Source organism: Arachis hypogaea, chromosome 3, assembly GCF_003086295.3.
Source record: "Arachis hypogaea cultivar Tifrunner chromosome 3, arahy.Tifrunner.gnm2.J5K5, whole genome shotgun sequence".
NCBI classification, from domain to species: Eukaryota; Viridiplantae; Streptophyta; class Magnoliopsida; order Fabales; family Fabaceae; genus Arachis; species Arachis hypogaea.
In genome coordinates this window covers 67,923,249-67,933,524 of record NC_092038.1, presented here as the reverse complement: position 1 = coordinate 67,933,524, position 10,276 = coordinate 67,923,249, and the positions used below count along the sequence as shown (strand labels likewise).

Sequence of the window (10,276 nt, the reverse complement as noted above, 5' to 3'; positions counted from 1 at the left end):
ATTGATGGACCTGAGCAAAAATCTGATTCAGAGGCTGAAAAAGGACTGCTGAAGTTGTTGAATTCTGACCTCCCTGCACTCGAAATGAAATTTTTGAAGCTACAAAAACTCAAATGGCACGATCTTAATTCCGTTGAAAAGTAGACATCCAGGGCTTTCCAGAAATATATAATACTCCATACTTTGCCCGAGTTTAGATGATGCAAGCTGGCGTTCAACACCAAGCTTTCTTTCTTATTCTGGCGTTAAACGCCAGAAACAAGTTGCAAGCTAGAGTCAAACGCCAGAAACAAGTTACAAACTGGCGTTTAACTCCAAGGAAGGCCTCTACACGTGGAAGCTTCAATACTCAGCCCAAGCACACACCAAGTGGGCCCCGGAAGTGGATTTCTACATTATTTACTTATTTCAGTAAACCCTAGTAACTAGTCTAGTATAAATAGGACCTTTTACTATTATATTAGACATCTTGGGATCTTTTGATCATCTTTTGATCTCTTGATCAAGTTTTGGGGGCTGGCCATTTGGCCATGCCTGGACCTTCATCTCTTATGTATTTTCAACGGTGGAGTTTATACACACCATAGATTAAGGTGTGGAGCTCTGCTATTCCTCGAGTATTAATGCAAAGTACTATTATTCTTCTATTTAATTCATTCTTATTCTTATTCTAAGATATTCATTCGCACACAAGAACATGATGAATGTGATGATTATGTGACACTCATCACCATTCTCACTTATGAACGCGCGATTGACAACCACTTCCGTTCTACATGAAGACAAGCTTGAATGTATATCTCTTGGGTTTCTAATCAACAATTCACATCGACTCCCCTCTGACAATGGGGCATCTGAATCTGAGATTGGAACCTCCGTGGTATAGGCTAGAATCTATTAGCAGCATTCTTGAGATTCGGAAAGTCTAAACTTTGTCTGTGGTATTCCGAGTAGGATCTGGGATGGGATGACTGTGACGAGCTTCAAACTTGCGACTGTAGGGCATGGTGACAGACGTAAAAGGATAGTAAATCCTATTCCTACACAATCGAGAACCAATAGCTGATTAGCCATACGATATCTGTGCATGGTATTTTTCATCTGAGACGAGTAATCCGACAGTTGATTAGCCGTACAGAAACCGTAGAGGACCATTTTCACTGAGAGGATGGGAAGTAGCCATTGACAATGGTGACACACAACATACAACTTTCCATAGAAAGGAGTATGAAGGATTGGATGAAGGCAGTAGGAAATCAGAGATTCAGAAGGGACAATGCATCTCCATACGCTTATCTAAAATTCCCACCAATGAATTACATAAGTATCTCTATCCTTATTTTATGTTTATTTATCTTTTAATTTTCAAACTCTATAATTATTTGAATCCGCCTGACTGAGATTTACAAGGTGACCATAGCTTGCTTCAAGCCGACAATCTCCGTGGGATCGACCATTACTCACGTAAGGTTTATTACTTGGACGACCTAGTGCACTTGCTGGTTAGTTGTGCAAAGTTGTGAAAAAGAGTTGAGATTACAATTGTGCGTACCAAGTTGTTGGCACCATTGAGATCACAATTTCGTGCACCAAGTTTTTGGCACCGTTGTGGGGAATTGTTCGAGTTTGGACAACTGACGGTTCATCTTGTTGCTCAGATTAGGTAATTTTCTTCTTGTTTTAACCATTATTTTATTTTCAAAAATTTTTCAAAAATCTTTCAAAAATTTTTATTCTTTTTCGTTTTTCTAAAAATAATTTTCGAAAAATCCAAAAAAAATTTTTTAAAATCATAAAAACAAAAAAAATTTTGTGTTTCTTGTTTGAGTCTAGTGTCAATTTTTAAGTTTGGTGTCAATTGCATGTTTTTAAAATTTTTGCATTTTTTGAAAAATTCATGCATTGCATTCTTCATGATCTTCAAGTTGTTCTTGACAAGTCTTCTTGTTTGATCTTCATATTTTCTTGTTTTGTGTCTTTTCTTGTTTTTCATATGCATTTTTGAATTCTTAGTGTCTAAATATTAAAAATTTCTAAGTTTGGTGTCTTACATGTTTTTCTTTTCTTGAAAATTTTTCAAAAATAAGTTCTTGATATTCATCATGATCTTCAAAGTGTTCTTGGTGTTCATCTTGATATTCAAAGTGTTCTTGCATGCATCATTTGTTTTAATCCAAAATTTTCATGTGTTGAGTCATTTTGTGGTTTTTCTCTTTCCTCATTAAATTAAAAAAAATAAAAAAATATCTTTTCCTTATTTTACTCATAATTTTCAAAATCTTTGGGTTGACTTAGTCAAAATTTTTAAAATAAGTTGTTTCTTGTTAGTCAAGTCAAGATTTCAATTTCAAAAATCCTATCTTTTCAAAATCTTTTTCAAAAATCAAATCTTTTTCATTTTTTTATTTTCAAAAATTCTTTAAAATTAATTTTCAAAAATCTTTTTCTTAATTTTATCTTTTATTTTCGAAATTAATACTAGCAATTAATGTTTTGATTCAAAAATTTCAAGTTTGTTACTCTCTTGTTAAGAAAAATTCAAACTTTAAATTTTAAAATCATATCTTTTGATTTATTGTGAGTCAAGTCATCAATTCTGATTTTAAAAATCAAATATTTTTCAAAAATAAATTCTAATCATATCTTTTCAATCATATCTTTTCAAACATATCTTTTTCAAATCATATCTTTTTCAAAATCAATTTCAAAATCTTTTCTAATTTCTTATCTTTTCAAAATTGATTTTCAAATCTTTTTCAACTAACTAATTGACTTTTTGTTTGTTTTACTATTTCTTATCTTTTTTAAAACCACCTAACTACTTTTCTCTCTCTAATTTTCGAAAATTCCTCACCCTTTTTCAAAATTCTTTTTAATAACTAATTGTTTTAAATTTTAATTTTATTTCTTCTCCTAATTTTCGAATTCTAACTATATTTTAAAATAAAAAAATATTTTCCTTTTTTTTAATAATTTTCGAAATTCTCTCCCTCTCATCTCCCTCTATTTATTTTATTTATTTACTAACACTTCTCTTCTACTCATAATTCGAATTCTTCATCTCTTCTCTCTACATCATTCTTCTATTCTTTTCTTCTTCTACTCTCATAAAAGAATCTCTATACTGTGAGATAGAGGATTTCTCTTCTTTTCTATTCTCTTCTTTTTTATATGAGCAGGAGCAAGGACAAGGACATTCTTGTTGAAGCAGGTCCTGAACCTAAAAGGACTCTGAAGAAGAAGCTAAGAGAAGCTAAAGCACAACAATCCAGAGAAACCCTTACAGAGAATCTCGAAAAAGAAGGAGACATGGCCGAACCCAACAACAATGCAAGGAAGATGCTTGGTGACTTTACTGCTCCAAATTCCAACTTCCATGGAAGAAGCATCTTAATCCCTGCCATTGGAGCAAACAACTTTGAGCTAAAGCCTCAATTAGTTTCTCTGATGCAACAGAATTGCAAGTTTTATGGACTTCCATCAGTAGATCCTTTTCAGTTCTTAACTGAATTCTTGCAAATCTGTGATATTGTTAAGACCAATGGAGTTGATCCCAAGGTCTACAAGCTTATGCTTTTCCCTTTTGCTGTAAGAGACAGAGCTAGAACATGGTTGGATTCTCAACCTAAAGATAGCCTGAACTCTTGGAATAAGCTGGTCACGGCTTTTTTAGCCAAGTTCTTTCCTCCTCAAAAGCTGAGCAAGCTTAGAGTGGATGTTCAAACCTTCAGACAGAAAGAAGGTGAATCCCTCTATGAAGCTTGGGAGAGATACAAGCAACTGACCAAAAATTGTTCTTCTAACATGCTCTCAGAATGAACCATCTTGGATATATTCTATGATGGTCTGTCTGAATTGTCTAAGATGTCATTGGACCATTCTGGAGGTGGATCTATTCACCTGAAGAAAATGCCTGCAGAAGCTTAGGAACTCATTGAGATGGTTGCAAATAACCAGTTCATGTACACCTCTGAAAGGAATCCTGTGAATAATGGGATGCCTCAGAGGAAGGGAGTTCTTGAAATTGATGCTCTGAATGCCATATTGGCTCAGAACAAAATGTTGACTCAGCAAGTCAATATGATTTCTCAGAGTCTGAATAGATTGCAAAATGCATCCAACAGTACTAAAGAAGCATCTTCTGAAGAAGAAGCTTATGATCTTGAGAACCTTGCAATGGCAGAAGTGAATTACATGGGTGAAGCCTATGGAAACACCTATAATCCCTCATGGAGAAATCATCCAAATTTCTCATGGAAGGATCAACAAAAGCCTTAACAAGGCTTTAATAATGGTGGAAGAAACAGGTTTAGCAATAGCAAGCCTTTTCCATCATCCTCTCAGCAACAGACAGAGAATTCTGAGCAGATTCCCTCTAGCTTAGCAAACATAGTCTCTGATCTATCTAAGGCCACTCTGAGTTTTATGAATGAAACAAGGTCCTCCATTAGAAATTTGGAGGTACAAGTGGGCCAGCTGAGTAAAAGAGTTACTGAAACTCCTCCTAGTACTCTCCCAAGCAATACAGAAGAGAATCCAAAAAGAGAGTGCAAGGCCATAACCTTACTTGGTGTGGCGGAACCTAAAGAGGAGGAGAAGGACGTGAATCCCAGTGCAGAAGACCTCATGGGACGTCCTTTGGACAAAAAGGAGTTCCCATTTGAGGAACCTAAGGAATCTGAGGCTCATCTAGAGACCATAGAGATTCTACTGAACCTACTTCTGCCATTCATGAGCTCTGATGACTATTCCTCCTCTGAAGAGAATGAAGATATTACTGAAGAGTAAGTTGCTAAGTACCTTGGAGCAATCATGAAGCTGAATGCCAAGTTATTTGGTAATGAGACTTGGGTGGATGAACCCCCCTTGCTCACCAATGAACTGAATGACTTGGTTAGGTAGACATTACCTCAAAAGAATTAGGATCCTGGTAAATTCTTAATTCCCTGTACCATAGGCACCATGACCTTTGAGAAGGCTCTGTGTGACTTAGGGTCAGGCATAAACTTAATGTCACTCTCTGTAATGCAGAAACTAGGAATCTTTGAGGTACAGACTGCCAAATTCTCATTAGAGATGGCAGAAAAATCCATGAAAAAGGCTTATGGACAGGTAGATGACGTGCTAGTAAAGGTCAAACACTTTTACTTCCCTGCTGATTTCATAATCCTAGACACTGGGAAGAAGAAGGATGAATCCATCATCCTTGGAAGATCCTTCCTAGCCACAACAAAAGCTGTGATTGATGTGGACAGAGGAGAGTTGATCCTTTAATTGAAGGAGGACTACCTTGTGTTTAAAACTCAAGGATCTCCCTTTGTAACCATGGAGAGGAAGTAAGAAAAGCTTCTCTCAATGTAGAGTCAAACAAAGCCCCCACAGTCAAACTCTAAGTTTGGTGCTGAACTCCCATATCCAAACTCTAAGTTTTGTGTTGGGAGGCCCCAACAATGCTCTGAACATCTGTGAAGCTCCATGAGAGTTCACTGTCAAGCTATTGACATTAAAGAACCACTTATTGGGAAGCAACCCAATTTTATTTATCTATGTTATTTTCTTTCTTTTTTTAAGTTGATGATCATGTGGAGTCACAAAAACAACTGCAAAAATTAGAGAAAAATAAAAAATAGCATTAAAAATAGCACACCCTAAAGGAGAAACTTATTGGCGTTTAAACGCCAGTAAGGGTAGCAGAATGGGCGTTTAACGCCCAGTCTGGCACTATTTTGGGTGTTAAACGCCAGAAAGAAGCAACAAACTGGCGTTAAATGCCAGAAACAGGTTGCAGCTTGGCGTTTAACACTAGGAAATGAATAAAAACTAGCATTTAACGCCAGAAACAAGCAGCAGTCTGGCATTAAATGTCAGGATTGCACAATAGGGGCATTTGCATGCCTAAAAGGAGCAGGGATGAAAACTCCTTGACCCCTCAGGATCTGTAGACCCCACAGGATCCCCACCTACCCCACCTCTCTCTCTCCCCCTCACACATCTCTATAACACTCTACCCAAAACACCACTCACCTATTAAATCCTATTCTCTTTCCTATATTCTCTTCACCAATCACCTCCACCCCTCTTCCCTAAAAACCCCACCTACCTCACTTTCAAATTCAAACACTTTTTCCTCCCAAACCCACCATAGTCCATTTGGCCACTCTCCTTCTCTTCCCCTATAAATACACCTCTTCCATTTTCATACATCTTATACACTTTTCCCCTACTTGACCGAACCACTTAACCCCTCCATCTCCTCCATCTCTTCTTTTTCTCCGCCCTTCTTTCTTCTTTTGCTTGAGGACGAGCAAATATTTTAAGTTTGGTGTGGTAAAAGCGTTGCTTTTTGTTTTTTCCATAACCATTTATGGCACCTAAGGCCGGAGAAACCTCTAGAAAGAGGAAAGGGAAGACAAAAGCTTCCACCTCTGAGTCATGGGATATGGAAAAATTCATCTCAAAGGTCCATCAAGACCACTTCTATGAAGTTGTGGCCAAGAAAAAGGTGATCCCTGAGGTCCCTTTCATGCTAAAAAAAATGAGTATCTGGAGATCCGACATGAAATCCGAAGAAGAGGTTAGGAAGTTCTTACCAACCCCATTCAATAAGTCAGAATCTTAATGGTTCAAGAGTTCTATGCCAATGCATGGATCACTAGGAACCATGATCAAAGTATGAACCCGAATCCAAAGAATTGGCTTACAATGGTTCGGGAGAAATACTTAGATTTCAGTCCGAAAAATGTAAAGTTGGCGTTCCACTTGCCAATGATGCAAGAAAATGCACGCCCCTACACTAGAAGGGTAAACTTTGATCAAAGGTTGGACCAAGTCCTCATGGACATATGTTTGGAAGGAGCTCAATGGAAAAGAGACTCAAGAGGCAATCCGGTTCAATTGAGAAGACTGGACCTTAAGCCCGTGGCTAGAGGATGGTTGGAGTTCATCCAACGCTACATCATTCCTACTAGCATCCAATCTGAAGTGACTGTAGATCGGGCCATCATGATCCATAGTATCATGATATGGGAGAAAGTGGAAGTTCATGAGATCATACTTCTAGAACTCTACAAGGTGGCTGACAAGTCATCCACCTTGGCAAGGTTAGCCTTTTCTCATCTCATTTGTCACCTATGCAATTTGGCTGGGATAGACATAGAAGGAGACATCCTCATTGAAGAGGACAAGCCCATCACAAGAAAAGGATGGAGCAAATAAGGGAGCCCATTTATGGACCTCAACAAGAGCATGAGGAATTTCCTCATCAAGAAATCCCTGAGATGCCTCAAGGGATGCATTTTCCTCCACACAACTATTGGGAGCAACTCAACACCTCTTTGGAAGGCTTGAGTTACAACATGGACCAACTAAGGGTGGAGCACCAAGAGCACTCCATCATTCTCCGTGAAATTAGAGAAGATCAAAGAGCTCTGAGGGAGGAGCAACAAAGGCAAGGAAGAGACATAGAGGAGCTCAAGAGCACCATTGGTTCATCAAGAGGAAGACGCCACCCTCACTAAGGTGGACTCATTCCTTAATATCCTTGTCTATTTATTTTTCTATTTTTGGTTTTGAGCTTTATGTTTGGCTATATTTTGTGTCTTTATTACATGATCATTAGTGTCTAGTGTCTATGTCTTAAAGCTACGAATAACTCCATGAATCCTTCACCTCTCTTAAATGAAAAATGTGCTTAATTACAAAAGAACAAGAAGTACTTGGATTTCAAATTTTATCTTGAAATTAGTTTAATTATTTTGATGTGATGGCAATACTTTTTGTTTTCTGAATGAATGCTTGAACAGTGCATATTTTTTATCTTGTTGTTTATGAATGTTAAAATTTTTGGCTCTTAAAAGAATGATGAACAAAGAAAAATATTATTGATAATCTAAAAAATCATGAAATTTATTCTTGAAGTAAGAAAAAGCACTGAATAAGAAAGCTTGCGAAAAAAAACTGGCAAAAATTAAAAGAAAGAAAAAGAAAAAGCAAGCAGAAAAACTCAATAGCCCTTTAAACGAAAAGGCAAGGGTAAAAAGGATCCAAGGCTTTCAGCATCAGTGGATAGGAGGGCCCAAGGAAATAAAATCCTGGCCTAAGCGGCTAAATCAAGCTGTTCCTAACCATGTGCTTGTGGCATGAAGGTCCAAGTGAAAAGCTTCAGACTGAGTGGTTAAAGTCGTGATCCAAAGCAAAAAGAATGTGCTTAAGAACTCTGGACACCTAACTGGGAACTTTAGCAAAGCTGAGTCACAATCTGAAAAGGTTCACCCAATTATGTGTCTGTGGCATTTATGTATCCGGTGGAAATACTGGAAAACAAAGTGCTTAGGGCCACGGCCAAGACTCATAAAGTAGCTGTATTCAAGAATCAATATACTGAACTAGAAGAATCAATTACACTATCTAATATTATGAGTTCCTATAGATGCCCATCATTTTAAATTTCAAAGGATAAAGTGAGATGCCAAAACTGTTCAGAAGCAAAAAGCTACTATCCCCGCTCATCTAATTAGGACTAAGTTTCATTGATATTGTGAGATTCATTGTATATTCTCTTCTTTTTATCCTATTTGGTTTTCAGTTGCTTGGGGACAAGCAACAATTTAAGTTTGGTGTTGTGATGAGCAGATAATTTATATGCTTTTTGGCATTATTTTCATATAGTTTTTAGTATGTTTTATTCACTTTTTAGTATATTTTTATTAGTTTTTAAGCAAAATTCATATTTCTAGACTTTACTATGAGTTTTTGTGTTTTTCTGTGATTTCAGGTATTTTCTAGCTGAAATTGAGGTACTTGAGCAAAAATCTGATTCAGAGGCTGAAAAAGGACTGCTGATGCTGTTGAATTCTGACCTCCCTGCACTCAAAATAAAATTTTTGGAGCTACAGAAACCCAAATGGCGCGATCTCAATTGCGTTCGAAAGTAAACATTCAGGGCTTTCAAGCAATATATAATAGTCCATATTTTGTACGAGTTTAAATGACGCAAACTGGCATTCAACGCCAGCTTTCTGCCCTATTCTGGCGTTAAACGCCAGAAACAATTTGCAAGCTAGAGTCAAATGCTAGAAACAAGTTACAAAGTGGCGTTTAACTCCAAGGAAGGCTTCTACACGTGGAAGCTTTAATACTCAGCCCAAGCACACACCAAGTGGGCCCCAAAAGTGGATTTCTGCATTATTTGCTTATTTCTGTAAACCCTAGTAACTAGTCTAGTATAAATAGGACCTTTTACTATTGTATTAGACATCTTGGGATCTTTTGATCATCTTTTTATCTCTTGATCACATTTTGGGGGCTGGCCATTCGGCCATGCCTGGACCTTCATCTCTTATGTATTTTCAACACTGGAGTTTCTATACACTATAGATTAAGGTGTGGAGCTCTGCTGTTCCTCGAGTATTAATGCAAAGTACTATTATTCTTCTATTCAATTCATGCTTATTCTTATTCTAAGATATTCATTCACACACAAGAACATGATGAATGTGATGATTATGTGACACTCATCACCATTCTCACTTATGAACGCGTGATTGACAGCCACTTTCGTTCCACATGAAGACAAGCTTGAATGTATATCTCTTGGGTTTCTAATCAATGATTCATATCGACTCCCCTCTGACAATGGGGCATCTAAATCTGAGATTGGAACCTCCATGGTATAGGCTAGAATCCATTGGCAGCATTCTTGAGATCCGGAAAGTCTAAACCTTGTCTGTGGTATTGCGAGTAGGATCTGGGATAGGATGATTGTGACGAGCTTCAAACTCGCGATTGTAGGGCGTGGTGACAGACACAAAAGGATAGTAAATCCTATTCTTACATGATCGAGAACCAACAGCTGATTAGCCATACAATATCTGTGCATGGTATTTTTCCTCCGAGACGAGCAATCCGACAGTTGATTAGCCGTACAGAAACTGTAGAGGACCATTTTCACTGAGAGGACGAGAAGTACCCATTGACAACGGTGACGCCCAACATACAACTTGCCATAGAAAGGAGTATGAAGGATTGGATGAAGGTAGTAGGAAAGCAGAGATTCAGATGGGACAATGCATCTCCATACGCTTATCTGAAATTCCCACCAATGAATTACATAAGTATCTCCATCTTTATTTTATGTTTATTTATCTTTTAATTTTCAAACTCTATAACCATTTGAATCTGCCTGACTGAGATTTACAAGGTGACCGTAGCTTGCTTCAAGCCACAATCTCCGTGGGATCGACCCTTACTCACGTAAGGTTTATTACTTGGACGACCC

At 37.5% G+C, this 10,276-nt stretch overlaps 1 non-coding gene across 1 annotated transcript; it reads right to left on the bottom strand.

Annotated features, from left to right (window-relative positions):
* Positions 1–3,702: 3,702 nt before the first annotated feature.
* Positions 3,703–3,806, bottom strand: LOC112793321 (small nucleolar RNA R71). The gene has a single exon (XR_003198019.1). It is a non-coding gene; the product is annotated as a small nucleolar RNA R71 (small nucleolar RNA).
* Between the last annotated feature and the right edge of the window lie 6,470 nt (positions 3,807–10,276).